Source organism: Polypterus senegalus, chromosome 1, assembly GCF_016835505.1.
Source record: "Polypterus senegalus isolate Bchr_013 chromosome 1, ASM1683550v1, whole genome shotgun sequence".
NCBI classification, from domain to species: domain Eukaryota; kingdom Metazoa; phylum Chordata; class Cladistia; order Polypteriformes; family Polypteridae; genus Polypterus; species Polypterus senegalus.
Genome location: NC_053154.1, coordinates 141,465,777 through 141,483,703, shown reverse-complemented (window position 1 = coordinate 141,483,703; position 17,927 = coordinate 141,465,777).

Sequence of the window (17,927 nt, the reverse complement as noted above, 5' to 3'; positions counted from 1 at the left end):
TGAATTGCAGAGTGATCGTTAACAGTAAATTGGTAATAAAAGTGCTCACTCAGTGATGTCTTGGTTAAATAAAGCAAAAGACTGAAGAAATCTATTTTTGTTTTCTCCTGTGTTCCTCCATTCATTATCACTTCATTGTTTTCTGTCATACTTTCCCCAGTAACGGTACACTGCACGATAACATGCAGTGAATAAACTTGACTTGAGCATTCGTAGTTTTCATACTGTTTCTCTGTACGTTTAGCACTCGTTTGCTCAGAGGTTGATGTGCTTGCTGCTTCCTGAGCAGCTCTTCTTTTCTCCACCCTAGCGGCCCACTGCTTCTCTTCTTTTGTCGGCATCTTTTTGCGTTAAAACTGATTAACTCAGTTTTTGTGTCATCCATCCATCCATTAACCAACCCGCTATATCCGAACTACAGGGTCACAGGGGTCTGCTGGAACCAATCCCAGCCAACACTGGGCACAAGGCAGGAAACAAACCCTGGGCAAGGCGCCAGCCCACTGCAGGTCGCGCACACACCCACACACACACGCCAAGCACACACTAGAGACAATTTAGAATCACCAATGCACCTAACCTGTATGTCTTTGGACTGTGGGAGGAAACCAGAGCACCCGGAGGAAACCCACACAGACAAGGGGAGAACATATAAACTCTACGCGAACCTGGGTCTCCTAACTGCGAGATAGCAGCGCTACCCACTGCGCCATTGTGCTGCCCTGTTTGTGTTATGTTTTTCTTAATTTTTCACCTAAGCTGGCACTTAAGTCTTCAATCTGCATCAAGAATGATTTAAGATATGAACAGGTAGAGGAAGTGACAGTGAAGGTGGCAGGGATGAGAACAGCGCCTGTACGCATGCGCTGCACGGCCGCCCTGTGCCTGGCTGCTGCAGAGAGTTGATTCTACAATAAAATAAAATAAAAATAAAAAGAGGAATAACGTTGGAAGTCAATCATAATCTCAAAAGTGGATAGTATATGTCAATAAGTCAAACAGTATGTGAGGTACAGGTGATTTAAAATCTCGGACAGACAAACGGACAGCCATGATAGTGTATTATATAAGAAGATTCTTTAAACCCACCGTGATCATTTTCATCTGCATTAACTTCTCTTAAAGAATCAAGCAATGGTTTTTTGCTGTTTTCTCCTTGAGGGATGGAAATTAAGAAAATAAGTTACCTGATATACAGAACAATAAAAACACTCTAATGTAAAAAAATGCAGCACTTAATAAACACGAATCCTGATTGCTCAGTCACATAAACTATTAAGATGCCAAGTTCACAACTACTTTAGACTGCTGTACGTTTCCTTTTATTGTTTATATCGGTTAAAGGGTACAAAGAGTCAACGTGGCCCATAAATAATCTCCTGCCACACCCATCATATCAATTGCTGTAAATGAAAGTACAGCACTCTGTCTTCAAATGTGAACCTCAACAATCACACCTTTGAAAATATCACACTGTGTCTTAAAGTGGGACATCACGGCTGAGAACAAAGTAAATCGCTTTTTTTTCAAAGGAGGATGGCTGTAGGTAACTTGCTAACCGAGGTACAATACTACAGGGCCAAAAAAACACTTTCTTGCATATCCTCTTTAAAACAGCTTCATTTTGGTTGTTTTACTTTATATATAGATACAGTACTGGCATTTTGGCTTAGGATCTGCCATACAGTAATCTTGCATTTTGGAGGTTATGGATTCCAAAATACTTGCTGAACCTACCTTCTTTCTAAGCATAAATACAGTTTAGAGAATCTGTAAAATTATTCAATGATAAATGTACTTTTAGATGGGTTTCACTTTGAAAGAGTATATAAGCAGAATTATATGATACAAAGATAATGCCCAAACTGGAATGTCAATCATAAAAAAACAAAATCTTCAAGTACCAAAAAACACAGGAGTCAACAACAAAAAGAGCTTCTGGAATAAAGAAGATTTAGCTTTGATTAAACCCATCAGCAGCAAAGCAAATCAAAGGCCAAAGTGTCATTAACATTTGAAAACAAACTCAACGTCACCGAAAAGCGAGAAATGAGTTTCAGCTTATTACTGATGATCCCCTTATCTTTATATAGTAAGGTGAGATAGGAAATATTTCATTTTATTCCACCTAAGTCTCGCTTTCTTCATTTCTAATGTGCTTTTTACTCTTAGCACACCAAATATACAAAATGTAAAAATTGCATTTATTTTCTCTACACAAAAGCCACCATTATTATGATGATTATTTATTTATTTTTTATTGGCTTGCTGCTATAATCCAAGAGATGAGACTGTGGCTTTACTCAGAAAAAAGATGGATTAAGTGTTGATTCACAGCAAAGAATATTCTGTTTACAGGATCTGCAGCTCAACACAGGAAATGAACAATATAATCTTATATTTTAAATAACAGCAGAGTACGGTAGTAAGAAATGACATTTATTAAGTTATTAATTACTAAAATTTACTATTTTAGTAAATGTTTTAGTCAGTATGCACTAAAAACAAAGAAAGAAATAATAAGGTTTTTACACATATAATGTATATAATTGTATTCTTACAATAGTTATTTGTTGAATCAACAACCATTAGTTGTTCAAACTTTATTTGCAAATTGTTATGGGTAACAAATTGCAAGGGTAAAGGAACTGTCCCTATTCATTTTTATTATTTTATATGTCATTTTTTTGTTTAGTTATATCTAAATCTACTGAAGAATACAATTTAAACTTAACGGTTTTGTTATGCCTTTTATGCCATGCTAATGTGGTAGAAAGACAATTCCTCTGTGATATACAATCCCTGATGAGCGCTGTTAAAGCCGATGTCACCTTATGCAACTTCTACTTGTTGGGTATGTACGACTTGCTGACAACGGTTACTGATCACGTCACCGGCCCACGTCAAATGTTAAATTACACAACAGAAATCACCGGGCATGTCAAATTTAGTGACTGATTGCTGACCTTACAGCACAGTTTTGCTTGTGCTTTAATGTGATAGCCAATAACGTGCTAGCTGATGGACCGGCTGTCTGTGCAAATGCTATGTCGGTATGGAGAATTCAGCCCTTTTTTTGTTATTTCCATCTTCTTGTTGTTCATAAAACACAAGACACCAGACAGATGAGTTTCTCTTCAGTTTGTGATGTCCATAACACCCATCTTCTTTATTTCTTGTAGCTGTTTTATAGGAACTGTACTTCCGGATGAGTGCTCATTGGTTGTCACCTCTCACACACACAGAACTGTCCCCTATAACTAATGTTAGAGCTAGTCACAGATTAATTGGAATGTCACATTGTGCAATGTTATACAGTATAAAGTCACATCGTGCATAATATGCACTGTACTTCAGCATGAGTGCTCTTTGTTTGTCACCCCTCACGTACACCGAGCCCACCCCTGTAACTAAAGACAAAGTCAAGGTTGTCGGCGCAAGTCACAGATGAGATGGAATGTCACATTGTGCAACTGACCTTCATGGGAGTGCACCGCCAACTACCTCCAACTCTCTAAGATCATGTAAATAAAGAATACGACTGACACTTGCTGGAAAAGTTGTCTTATGTGACATCTTATAAAGACGAATGTTCCACTCAAAGTGGAATCTGAATGAGAAGAAACTGTAAAGCCAGTCAGTGGTAAAGCAATTTAGGGTTTGCATAGTCTCTTTAATGAAGTAACTCATTGTGTTTGGTGAAAATACAAATGTTATTATGCTTTCTATTTACCAGTGGCATGCCATTAAAGCTGCCTAATGTGGACGTTTTATAAGAGACAGGATCTCTTCTTGAATTTCACATCAGGCATTAAGTCTTGAGTTATAAGGCTAGCATATGGCATTAACTCTCAAGGAGCAGCACACCCAGTATCTACCCTCTTCTATTTTTGCTAATACTAAAATATAAATAGAGAAGAGAACAAATAAATTCATAGAGAGCAACAAACAACCTGTATGGAGAGCCGTTCTTTCTATAGCCATAAAAAGGACCTATTCTATACATACCTTTATAACAGTGGTTAACTAAACTCTAATGCAATTACACTATGATAAATTTAAACAGAAAAAGTACAGTCAACTCTTATGTTATGGGCAAATCTGACTGGTGGCTATGCAGTGAGAAAAGATGTATCATTTATTAGTAGTACATTTTAGCTTATAAGTCACATACTTATAAAGAGTTGTTGCCTTCCCTAATATGTCACTTGTGAAAGTTTTAATTTGTTAATTTATCAGAAGAACAATTGCCTTCCTTAGTCTTCTTCACAATTATCATCATCATTATTATAGCAGACACATTTACCCAAGATCAGCAACGAGGCCAAATAAATTGCAGTCTTTGACATAATTTTTAACATGTGAAATCTGAATTAAAAAAATAAGAGACAGCATTTTTTTAGTGGTTTGAAATTCATTGCTAAGGCTGCTACACCAATGTCTAGAGAGAACAAGTAGGTTAGAAAATTGATTACTACAAATTTTAAATTCCTTTAAGCTGGATAAAATGTATTTAAATAATACAAATAGATAGATATGAAAAAATGTATAGAAACCTTATTTATGTTCTTGCTTGTATTTACTTTGACTTCACAAACCTTCAGGGTGTTTGGTCAACATTCAGCTTACAAAATGGTTCCATGACAAAGTCAAAAAATAAATAACAATAAAAAATAATAATAAGAAGAAATATAGGTTAAATAAAAACAAACTAGCAAAAATTACTCTGTGTTAACAAAAAAATAAGACTCATAACACAGTATTGTAAATAAGCTGGCCCATTCTACACCTGAAGGTATCAGTAGCAACCATATAAGGAAGGACCCATCACAATAAAGTGACAACTAAAATGAAAGAAATAGTGTGTCCTTCACAGGAGGCAATACATTTTTTCATGAAAACATTGTTATAAATGTTCAAAATGGAAAGAGACTGGCAATTTTATGGATTGTTAATATTTTTTTTTGTTTTTGCCAAATTTCAGATATAAAAGGCAGGAGCAATATTGTTTATTGGTCTTATTTTCTTCTAAAGCCCAAAGGTAACATTAATGGTGATAATTTTCCAAATTCTTTTTAAATTTGAAGGGAATTTCCAATCAATCTCAATCCCTACAATTTCACAATAAGTTTTTGTTCAAAAAATGTTGTCATAAATTGATCTTGTAATGTGGCATTAGGTTCTTTAACATTTTTTAATGATTGTTTTTTAATTATTTTGTGTTCAGATGAATTAATAATTTTAAAACCCTTTTTTAGCTGTGAATCTATTTGTGTTATTAATTTCTTTAACAGGAAATCTCAATCAAAATGTCAGTGAAAACATATATTTAGCAAGGTTATTGTTTTCACGTAGAAGTGGAATAAGATGCCCACCGCTGATTTGAAACATAATTGTTGCTACTGCCAATTCTGTGTCTAATATTCTGAGATCATGGTAGTCTCATAATTTCATAATTTGCAAGAACAGAAAGCATTATTATCAATAAGCATGTATGCCATTCATGAACAAGTGTGATTCACTGGTGAGAAAAGGAGTATTGTCATATGCATAGAAATAATTAAATTACAGTATCAATCATATATTATGGACTTTCATGAAGTCTAGATATTTTCTTTTTGTGTTTTGAATATTTGTACTGTGTCTCTTCAGAGAATCCTTGAGTACCACTGATTTGACTTTGTGTTGAAGGAGTGGTTGCTTATAGAATCCCGAAAGAGGCACATTACCTGCATTGTGAGGGAGCATCAGTTACGGCACTACGGCCATGTGGCACAATTACCTGAGGGTGATCCGGCTTGTAGGATCCCCATTTTTGGGGATACGAGTGGATGTACAGGGCAAAAGGGTTGCCCAGGTAACACCTGGCTGTGGCAGATAGAAGGTCATTTCCGGAGGTTCTGCCTGGGGGGTTGTCAGCCAGGATCCTGAGCTGTTTCTACATGTGGTGGGTGCAGCAACATGCTGTACCAGTGCATGCCCCCCAACCTGATCTGACCTGACCTGTGTTTAATGCGCCCTAATTTATTCCCTGAGACACAGAATACATGATATGATGTATTCCTGAAGTATGAATATTTTTTTCCCTTTCATATACTTTTGTACAATTGAATCTAGTTTAATAAACTATGAGAATGACCAATCCATATTCTAAGGTTACTAAAGAGAATGTTATGTGCTCTCAGAGTTAAATGTAAAAGAAAAATGACTGACATATTATATCAACATTAAATATTGAGTCATTAACTGCTTTGGTTCGAGTATTCTCTATGCAATATTCAATTCTAAAGCTCAACTGGGTCATTTTCCTTAATCAGTCGTTTAACGAATGCAGAATTTTTAATATCTGTAAAAATACCAGGCACTATAAAGCAGTTACCTGTATCAAGTAGAACTGGACCAAAAATGCAGGTGGATGGTCTCAGTTGAGTCTATGAAGTTCAAGTGCATTTATTTTGTTAAAAGAATTTAATTTGATGTTATGAGTAGGAGGAAGATCAAGTAACTCTGAACTTGAAGTCTGCATCATATCAGATCTCATATTATTTATTTATTCTGTAAAAAATGCTGCAAATGTTTCATAGTAAACTGTTGTGCCAGTCGAGAGTATCAAAAGAAGATCTGCTGAACTGCAGCATACATAGACTCGACCTGCTTTTTTACTTCCTGAAAACCTCTTGGATTTGGCTGTTGACATAAAAAAATGGGAACTGCGTTAACTGGAACAGCAGATGTGTGTGAATGAAAAACAGTAGTAAGAGTCAATATCTAAAACTTAAAGTGGCCATTGCCAAAAAACCGACATGCTAAACTATTAACAAAGTTGAAACAAACATTACCAGGAGTCATTAACTAGAAAGCATTTTGTCACCACAATCGAGATGTTAAAACTGTAAACAAAGTCAGGAATTGGAATGTTATGATTTGTCAACCAGAAGACATGAACTACCAAGAAAGCAAAGAGTGAAGTTATTCATTGGATGAATCTGTAATTTTCAATGCCTCACTGAATGCAGTACAGAGCTTTAAAACAAAGATTTAATATGTAGTGGCTTCTGGGAGACTGTCTCCAGCAACAGTGTAGTGTTGTTCTACCAATATAATCATACGATACTGAAACTGCAAAATGGCAACATGACTCACTTGAAATTAAATTATTAAAGTATTTATCCATGTTCATAATTAATTTATTAATGCTCACCACACATGAGGTAATATTTCTTAAGAACAGAACCCTCCAAAGAGTAACAAGAAAATTCCAATTCGTAACATACACCAACACTTTGTTCATTCATTCCATTAGGTGGAGTCTGCTGAAATAAATGGTCAATAGTCAAGAACAGCACTTCCTACATTGGTAATAATTTTGGAGAAATCCAACAATCTCTTAGATTAGATTGCTCTGTTATATTTTAGTTACCCGAGTCCCCAGAATTTCATAGTGCATTTTTTATTTAGTTTTCTCCATTTACACTCAGCTTTGCAGTAATCTGTTTTAAATTTACAGTCTGCTGAAGATTTCCAAAGAACTGTAGTAGTATGTGATTTTTTAACAAGTTTTTCAGGGTTACTATGTCAGCCACAGCCCTCGGCCTAGTATTACATTTATCCATCAAGCTATTTACATTGCTTTGTTAGTATAAGTTCTGAGTACTGGCTAGACTATTGACAGTACTACACAATGTGGCAGCTGCTGCATCAAAGTAATGTATAATGTCTTTTAACAATGCATTCCTTTTTCATTTTAGTTAGAGATCATTTTACGTCAAGGGAAACACTAGGAACATCCTACAATGGTTTCATGAACATGACCATGAATTCAGACTTAATGTAATGGATTCCCTGGGCACAAAAAAAATTAAACACTGCAGAAAAAAAACACAGAACACTTATTTTTTAATCCAGTATGTTAAAGTTTACTCAAAAAAAGAAGGATTTTGTTTCTGTTAGTGGAAGCATTTTACATGAATGGTGAAAAGGTTTTTAAATCAGCTATTTGAGCACTGTACAATGTGAAACCTATCCATCCTCCCATTTTGCATGTCACTTATCCAGCTCAAGAGCAATGGTGGTGCCAGTTCTAGATGGGATACCAGTCTGATGCAGGGAAAAGACACATTCTCATGCATACAATCAGGTACACCATCGCAATTTAATTTAGAGTAGTCAGTCAATGAAACATTGGAGGGAAACTGAAGAGGGCAGGGAAAAATCTATAAATGTATCTAACTTACAAACAAAATCTAGAAAAATAACAGAAGTGTATCCAATGTTAATTATTATAAAAATATTGCAGGGAATACCTGGCAACCAATTAATATTTATGGCTTGAATAACCAAAACAAATAATTACCTAGTAACATTTCTAAATAAAAGCACTATTGAAAAAGCAATACAAGGTCAAATGAAAATTCTATGACTGTTTCAGCTCACATCTCTATTAAATTAGGTGCTTGTATGTTTTATGAAAACCTTATTTAAACGTTACATGCTGAAATGGTTATACAAAAAGCACAGTTTTCAGTACAGTGTGAATGATTATTAGAAACAATGTTAAAATCCAGTTTTAGAATAATTCATTTATTTGTAATTTGAAGCTAAAAAAAATAACATTGTAAAACTTGTATAGTCCAGTACAAGATCTCAGGGACCACAGCCAATCCCAGCACCGTTGCTTAAGGAACCAGGTATAGGCAGGGTGCCAGTTCATCACATTGCCAACTCACTAACTCATTCACATTCATACTTACATAGGGCCAGTTTAGAGTCACCAATTATTCTATCACTTCTTGGGGAAGTGCAAGGAGAACTCATACAGACACAGGAAGAACTTTCCGACTCTGCATGGACAACATCTTTGCTATATATGTATTATTTATTCTTTTATGAATTACTTACACATTTCTGCATTTACTTTTAATCATGATTTCTTCTAATTTCTGGTACCCAGAACAACTGCTTGCAAATACCTAATGTAATTTACTTTATAAACACAAATAAAGACAATACGACGCTTCTCACTGTAATTCATTTTTCACAGGGAACATAGTGAAAAAGATCTTTGCAAAGCAATGATACATTCAATTTGTAACTCACATATCCAAGTTAGACACCAGGAGAAAGTGAAAACTTTCTGAAGAAGTCTGAAAATGTACCACCCTTTGTGCCACCCATTAAAGCAAATCAGAACATTTCAGCAAACTTTTATCTTAACTATTCTCTATAATAAGCTTGTATTCTCGCAGTTAGCTATAAAACTTAATATTAGCTAGTACTGTACTCTCATAGCAAGCCTAACAACAAAGTATTTTACAAATTATTGTTTATACATTGCCATTAGCATCCCACATAAAACATATAGCAAATTGTAAAGCAAACAATAAATTGATTAACTTGCACACAAAATAAGACTATAAAAGTGTTTGCACAGTCTTTCTTTTAACTTAGTAGTGCTCACAATGAACATGAATAGATTTGTCGAAATCTTTCAAAAGTTCACCAAGAGCTGATTAACAAATACATAAATGGCTAAAAATAAAATGAGTTTAATTTCAGAGAAAAAGCCATCATGAACATGATAGCCCGAAAGGCAAAGCAGCTTGGAGGTTAATAATATACATAATCACAATCTGATTCAAATTATACTTATTAAGGCCACTTCCAATTTTGCCGTACAATAGTTACAAATAAGGTATATAGAAAAGAAGTGCAGCATAAACAGAAAAACATAATATTGAAAAAAAAAACCAAAGAAACATGAACCATCATATGCAAACATATATATAGAGTACATGTACTGTACACAAGCATGCAGGGTAAGGTCACCAGGGGGCGCTTTAGCTCCCTAAACATCAGACACATAGAGGCTCGGGACTCAAGTCTGTCATAAGTAAAGGTTTTGTTCATGGGAAACCTTCTTTTATCAAGTGATTACCACACCACAGCCACAGTTACAAAGCCTCACACAATATACAGCAGTCTGTGCACCTCTGTCGTCTCTTCTCTTTGTTATTCTTAGCCTCGTTTGTTCCTCCCAGTAAATTTTGTTCACCACCTCCTCCTTACTCTGGCTCCCAAACTGAAGCTGCACCCTTTGTACAAAACCCAAGAGTACTTCTGGTGTCCTAAAGCTCTGTCCCAGGAGCACTTACGGGTGAGGCTGGAGCCCAACCAAAAAGGGCTCATTAGTCCCTTATGTGTCCCTTATGCCCCAATGGAACCCAACAGGGCTGAGCCAAATAACTCCAGTTCCCATAATGCCCTGTTGGAATCCCAAGGGGGCTGCCTTGCGCATGGTGTCTCTCCTTTTGATAAAACTGATGGGGCTTTCCTGATATTGGTAAAGGACAGTATCTGCTTCCTACACTAATTTTTGTTTACTCTCAGAACTTTGGTTTCTTGAAATTGCAATTTACGTCCTAGGGTTATTATTCTTCTTCTTTAGGCTTCTCCCGTTATGGGTTGCCACAGTGGATCATCTTCTTCCATATCCTTTTGTCCTCTGCATCTTGTTCTGTTACACCCATCACCTGCATGTCCTCTATTACCACATCCATAAACCTTCTCTTAGGCCTTCCTCTTTTTCTTTTCCCTGGCAACTCTATCCTTAACATCCTTTTTCCAATATATCCAGCACTTCTCCTATGCACATGTCCAAACCAACGCAATCTTACCTATCTGACTTTGTCTCCCAATCGTCCAACTTGAGCTGACGCTTTAATGTACTCATTTCTAATCCTATCCATCCTTGTCACACCCAATGCAAATCTTAGCATCTTTAACTCTGCTACCTCCAGCTCTGTCTCCTGCTTTCTGGTCAGTGCCACCGTATCCAACCCATATAATAAAGCTGGTCTCACTACTGTCCTTTAGACCTTCCCTTTCACTCTTGCTAATATCCGTCTGTCACAAATCACTCCTGACACTCTTCTCCACCCATTACACCCTGCCTGCACTCTCTTTTTCACCTCTCTTCCACAATCCCCATTACTCTGTACTGTTGATCCCAAGTATTTAAACTCATCCACTTTTGCCAACTCTACTAATTGCATCCTCACCATTCCACTGACCTCCCTCTCATTTACACACATGTATTCTGTCTTCTTCCTACTGACCTTCATTCCTCTCCTCTCTAGAGCATATCTCCACCTCTCCAGGGCCTCCTCAACCTGCTCCATACTATTGCTACAGATCACAATGTCATCAGCAAACATTATAGTCCACAGGGACTCCTGTCTAATCTCATCTGTCAACCTGTCCATCACCATTGCAAATAAGAAAGGGCTTAGAGCTGATCCCTGATGTAATTCCACCTCCACCTTGAATGCATCCGTTACTCCTACTGCAGACCTCACCACTGTCACACTTCCCTCGTACATATCCTGTACAACTCTTACGTACTTCTCTGCCCCTCCCGACTTCCTCATACAATACCACAGCTACTCTCGAGACACCCTGTCACATGCTTTCTCCAGGTCAACAAAGATGCAATGCAACTCCTTCTGGCCTTCTCTATATTCTCCATTGCATCTGTGGTGCTCTTTCTTGGCATGAAACCACACTGCTGCACACTAATCATCACCTCACTTCTTAACCTAGCTTCCACTACTCTTTCCCATAACTTCATGCTATGGCTCATCAATTTTATCCCCCTGTAGTTACTACAGTCCTGCACATTCCCCTGATTCTTAAAAATCGGCACCAGTACATTTCTTCTCCACTCCTCAGGCATCCTCTCACTTTCCAAGATTCCATTAAACAATATGGTTAAAAACTCCACTGCCATCTCTCCTAAACACCTCCATGCTTCCACTGGTATATCATCTGGACCAATGACCTTTCCATTTTTCATCCTCTTCATAGCTGCCCTTACTTCCTCCTTGCTAATCCATTGCACTTCCTGATTCACTATCTCCGCTACATCAAACCTCATTCTCTCTCTCAATCTCTTCATTCAGGTTTCCTCAAAGTACTCTTTCCATCTGCTCAACACACTCTCCTCACTTGTGAGTACGTTTCCATCTATATCCTTTATCACCCTAACCTGCTGCATATCTTTCCCAGCTCAGTCCATTTGTCTAGCCAATCAGTACAGGTCATTTTCTCCCTCCTTAGTGTCCAACCTCTCATACAACTCATCAAAAACCTTTTCATTAGCCTTCGCCACCTCTCTCTTCACCTTGCTCCTTCTCTCCTTGTACTCTTGTCTACTTTCTGCATCTCTCTGAATATCCCACTTCTTCTTCACCATCCTCTTCCTCTGTATACTCTCCTGTACTTCAACATTCCACCACCAGGTTTCCTTTTCCTCCTTCCTCTATCCAGATGTCACGCCAAGCACCCTTCCTGCTGTCACTCTTACTACATCTGCTGTAGTTTCCCAACTGTCTGGTAACTCTTCACTACCAACCAGTGCCTGTCTCACCTTCTCCCTAAACTCAACCCTGTAGTCTTCCTTTTTCAACTTCTCACTCTCACTCTCTTCCTCTTCTTGATCTCCAATGTCATCCCACAGACCACCATTCTTTACTGCTTAACAACACTTTCCCTTGCCTCTGCTTTGCAGTCTTCAATCTCCTTCAGATGAACTCTTCTGCATAGGATGTAATCTACCTGTGTGCATCTTCCTCCACTCTTGTATGTCACCCTATGTTCCTCCCTCTTCTTAAAATACGTAATTACCACAGCCATATCCATTCTTTTTGGGAAAATCCACTATCATCTGACCTTCTTCATTCCTCTGCTTGACACCATACCTACCCATCACCTCCTCATCTCCTCTGCTCCCTTCACCAACATGTCCATTGAAATCCGCTCCAATCACCACTTTCTATCCCTTGGGTACACTGTTCATCACTTCATCCAATTTACTCCAAAAATCTTCTTTCTCATCCATTGTACACCCAACTTGCGGTGCATATGCACCAGCAACATTCATCATCACACCTCCAATTTCCAGCTTCATAATCAATACTCTGTCTGATACTCTTTTCACCTCCAAAACATTCTTGACATACTGTTCCTTCAGAATAACCCCATCCCCATTTCTACTCCTATCCACACCATGATGGAACATTTTGAATTCACCTCCAATCCACCTGGCCTTACTCCCCTTCCATTTAGTCTCTTGCACACACAATATATCAGCCTTCCTTCTTTCCATCATATTCGCTAATTCTCTCCCCTTACCACTCATACTGCCAACATTCAAAATTCCTACCCTCAATTCCACTCTCTTTACTTTCCTCCTCTCCTCCTGCCTCCAGATGCATCTCCCCCCTATTCTTCTTCTTCAGCTTCATCTGCCAACAGTAGCCCAATTTCCGACAGCACCCTGTTGGCTAACAGTACTGGTGGCAGTCGTTGTTAACCTGGGGTTCGACCAATCCGGTATGGAAATTTATGTTGTTGTCCGCATATTTATTTGGCAACATTTTACACCGGATATCCTTCCTAACCCTCCCCGTTTATCCAGGCTTTGGACCAGCACAAAGAAACACACTGGTTTGTGCATCCCCTGTGGCTGGGTTAATTTACACCCTAGGGTATGTGTAATAATAAATCCAGTAAGATCAGGGGATACAAATCCTTTAAAAGTAAGAACTATATCAATGAGGAAAGGTATTTTAAAATCGACCCAAACTTAATTAGAAACCAGCAAAGTTAATGAATTGGAGAAATTGAATTTGGCTATTTACTTGTACTTATAAGCCTTACTGCATCTTTCGGGGTGTCTAAACCAGTTCCAAGTGCTGATAGAAACAATGGGTATAAAGGGTTAAAGGAGGTGCAGGGAAACAGTCATAGATCTTAATGTGGTGGAGTAAAGGCAGAGTAACAAGATAAATAAGCTGAATGAGACAGAATTCAATAGAAACTGAACTGTACAAGACTGTAATTGGGTCAATGTTGGCTGTGGTGCTTGAATGGGAGATGACTAATAGATACGCGCAGCTTAGAAGGTCATGGAGGTAATATAGGAGGGGAAAGAAGCCATAGAGCTACAGCCCAGTATATCTAAAATGGTCTACCTTTGGCCATAAAGAGGCTGCAGTTGAAAACTGCTGATCACACTGTTGTCTTATACTGTTTCCAGAATATTGATACCAACAGTCCTGAAATAGGTTGTTTAGAAAACTCTCTTGTGCAGACAAATATAAATCTTCAAAGGAGTATGTAGTGAAAATGAGGAATAAGTGCAAACTCTATAAAATAGTGAACAGGCTTTTATTTAAATGCAAAGCAAGTGCTAAGCACTGCTCCACCATGTTATCCTAAGAAAGACAGTAAATCCCAATTGAGAACTTGCAGCAAACAAAAACTAAAGTCACCAATGCACATGATCACATGAAAGCGATGACAAGGAGGGTGTCATCATAATTAGCCCATCATGACTTTAGGAAGCTTGACTGTTGAAAAGTGTTTATACCTTCAGTCTGCACGAAAGTCCTGTGATTTTCAAAACGATTGTGAGCTTAAACAGCAGCTTAGTCCTAAACACAAACAAAAATAAGTTATTGAGGCCTCAGATTTGATCTCAGGGCAGGTGACTTATCGTCAGAACTTGAAGTAGGGTTGCCATGTTGTTAGTGTGACCTTAGTTCTAAGGTACTGGGCTTTTAACAAGAGTGCATCAGGTTCAATTCTCAGTACTGATTCACTGTGTAACCTGAAAAGGTCACTTATCCTACAAATAAAGGGATGTGTGATGGCATCAGCTTTGGGAAGGTGGTATTGTCAAATAGTGAAAGTCTGTCATCTATGGTGTAATAGAATATAAATTATGTGAGAATTTCAGTATATCAACTGGCATAAAGAGCTTGCTTTACTCCATTTGGTTTAGATATTCACATAAAAAATGAGCGCTGGATAAGTAAGGATAAAACTGTTTCTTTGTCTTCCAATGTTTTCCTATGGATGATAATCCCCTTACTGCACTGGGTGTTATATTAATTTGTTACTTGCCAGTACCTGGAAACACAGTGTTGAAGACAGACAGAATATTGGCTTCTGTTAATGTTCAGTAAAAGTAAAAAAAAAAGGTTGAAACTCTTAAAGCAATGCCAGATTCATATTAAATGTACCATAAAGGTACATAATTAAAGTTTTTACTGAGTGTAAATAATGCAGTAGGAAAAGCCTACGTAATTAGGCACAAATCATACAAAGTGCAACCAGTTTAATATTTATGATAGGATTTATGTGCCTCCTCTTCTGCATAGATTGTGTGTAAAATGCTCACTCTGCTTATGCCTATAGCCAAGTGTGCGTACATAACATGAAAGTGGGGTATGAGCTCGGATGTAAATGCTTCCTTCCAGGCTCCGCCTACTGATAGCCTGAATAAATCCTATGGCCAATTTCCTCTTGCTTCCCCCTTTCATTGTCGGAAAAATATTTCATTTCCATGTCACTGTTTTTTTTTGTGTGTAAATTACTGCACATGTCTGTACAAAATTTTTAAATGCTGTTGCTGAGCTTGGCTACTTACAGAGATTTCCTCATTCACATGCCTGCAAGTCTTGAAATCTTAAAGTACAATTATGAGAAAAATCCCAGCCATCTGCACCTGCACCAATTATTATCCAATTAGTAACATATACCGTGCAATTAAAGGCAAATTTTCACATGCAGTTATCAAAGGGGATAAATACGGAGAGCTAAAAATAATTCAGAATGCAGAGCATGGTAGTCTTCACAGCAATACATACAGCCATAACAGGGGTAATGTATTCTGCATTTCTGTAGCTCCATGACAGTTTAAATTGATCAGTGAGGAAAAGGTGTGTTCTTTTAGAAGCATCTGTTGGCAGTTGTGTATTAAGGGATTATTCATTCCGATGCCATTTAAGATATTTATTAGTTTCTTTATTTTTGTTTCATTAAATATTAATTTATCCAATACAGTATTTACTTGATTCTGAAATAACACATTTTCCATTTACTTTTCTGTGTGCATGTTTTTTTTTCCTCAATGAGAGATCTGCATATGTTGTTTATTTCATTATGATTACAATATCATTCAAATGGCCCAGTGTTCAAATGAATTTTAACTAGTCAGCACTTTCCTGAAACAGTACCTTATATATAAAGAGCACACATTCTTCACAAATCTGCACTCCAACTACAAAAACAGCTTAAGGGTTCCCCACAAAACTGTCAAAGAGTCAAAGTGGAATTTATATTGCCGCACTCTTAGATGTAGGTGCTACAAAACAAAAACTGCCTTTGAACAAAAGAACCTCATATCAAAAATATGGTGATGGGCTGCTTTACTGCTTGAGGATCTTGCTGTCCTTGAGTCAACCATTAATTCCACAATTCATCAGAAAATAATAAAACAGAATGTAAGGTTATCTGTTGAAAAGCTGAAGGTGAACAAAAAATGGAGTTTGCAACATATGATCCAAATCACTCAAGCAAATCTACAACATGTCTCAAAAAGGTAAAATGGAAAAGTTTTGAATGCCAAATTGAGGGCTTGAACTAAATCCTGGTGAAACTTGAGGGAGCTGTACATTCACGAAAGCTATTAATCATCACAGCTGATGCAATTCTGGTAGAATGAGTAGACCAAAATTCTTTCCAATAGATGTAATTGATTGTCCTTACAAAGAATTTTTATACTAACTTGTTTTGGCCAAATGATGCAACAATTAATGCCAACAATGCACTTATTGTAGTTATTTTGTCTCAGAAAACTGTATCTGTGTGGATTTGTATTAACTGAATAACTGTATATGTAATGCATTTTCCTTGTTAGAGAATAAAAAATTGTGCCTTAAATTAAGTATCTATCTATCTATCTATCTATCTATCTATCTATCTATGTGTGAATGAATTTGACCTTAATTAAAAGATGAAATTCAAATGTTCTTTTCTTCACCATCCTTTTCCTCTAAGACAATGTATACTTTTTAATAGAATTTTCCATTTTTCTAATCTGTTAGGACAGTAATTATTTTTTTACCAACAGTTTTTCATTGTAGTCATGCAAGCAAGCATTTAATTTTCCAAAAGCACGCAGACTACATGAGATCAAGCATTGCAGTGTGCGGTTTGTTTTTTAGGTTTCAGTCACTAACATACTTGTTATTGTTACAAAGAAAATATTGTTTTTTTATTTATTTAATTTATGTATCTGATTTAAGATCACACAAGGTCTAATACTGGCATTGATTCATCTGTCAATGCGTCTTTGACTTTTTCTCTCCTCCCACAGATTAACTGGACCCTCTGAACTAGCCCTATTTTGCGAGAATGTGGCTGTGTACACAAGTGTGCACTTCAATAGACAGATCTTCTGTCTCTTTCCTGGCTTCTGTCTTAAGTTGCTGGAATAGACTGCAGCTACCCTTAATTGTCATTTATTCTTTAATTTTTTACTACATTCATTTAAGAGGATAACAAAACACAATCCAATCATATTAAAAGAACACAGAAAGTACAATAATGCATTCCAAAGTCAATCCATCATACTCACAAGTTAACCCCCTCCTGACTGCGAGAGCTAGCCCCATCTAAACTGGTTATTGATAAAACAGCAAATAAAATGGTTCACAACAGCACAGGCTCAGCATACTTATTTAATGACTTCTTGCCAGTTTCAGAAAAAAATCTGAATAGATCCTCATAAAGAGAATTTGATTTTTTTCCAGTTTCAAATAATATGAAAAATCACTTCCCCACTGAGTTATAGAAGGTGGATTGGGACTCTTCCAAGTCTTCCTGCAAGTAGTGTAGTATTGACTATTACAAGTGATGTTTCATAGCACACTTTCATCTTGTCTGGCATTGCTCCAAATATATGCTGTTAAAGTATTAGTAGTGATTGGAAAGTCAGTGCTACTAAAGAAAGATACAATAATTTAATATCATTTACATGTAATGGCCATGCATTAAAAGGCAACTCTGCAGAGATGTAAAGG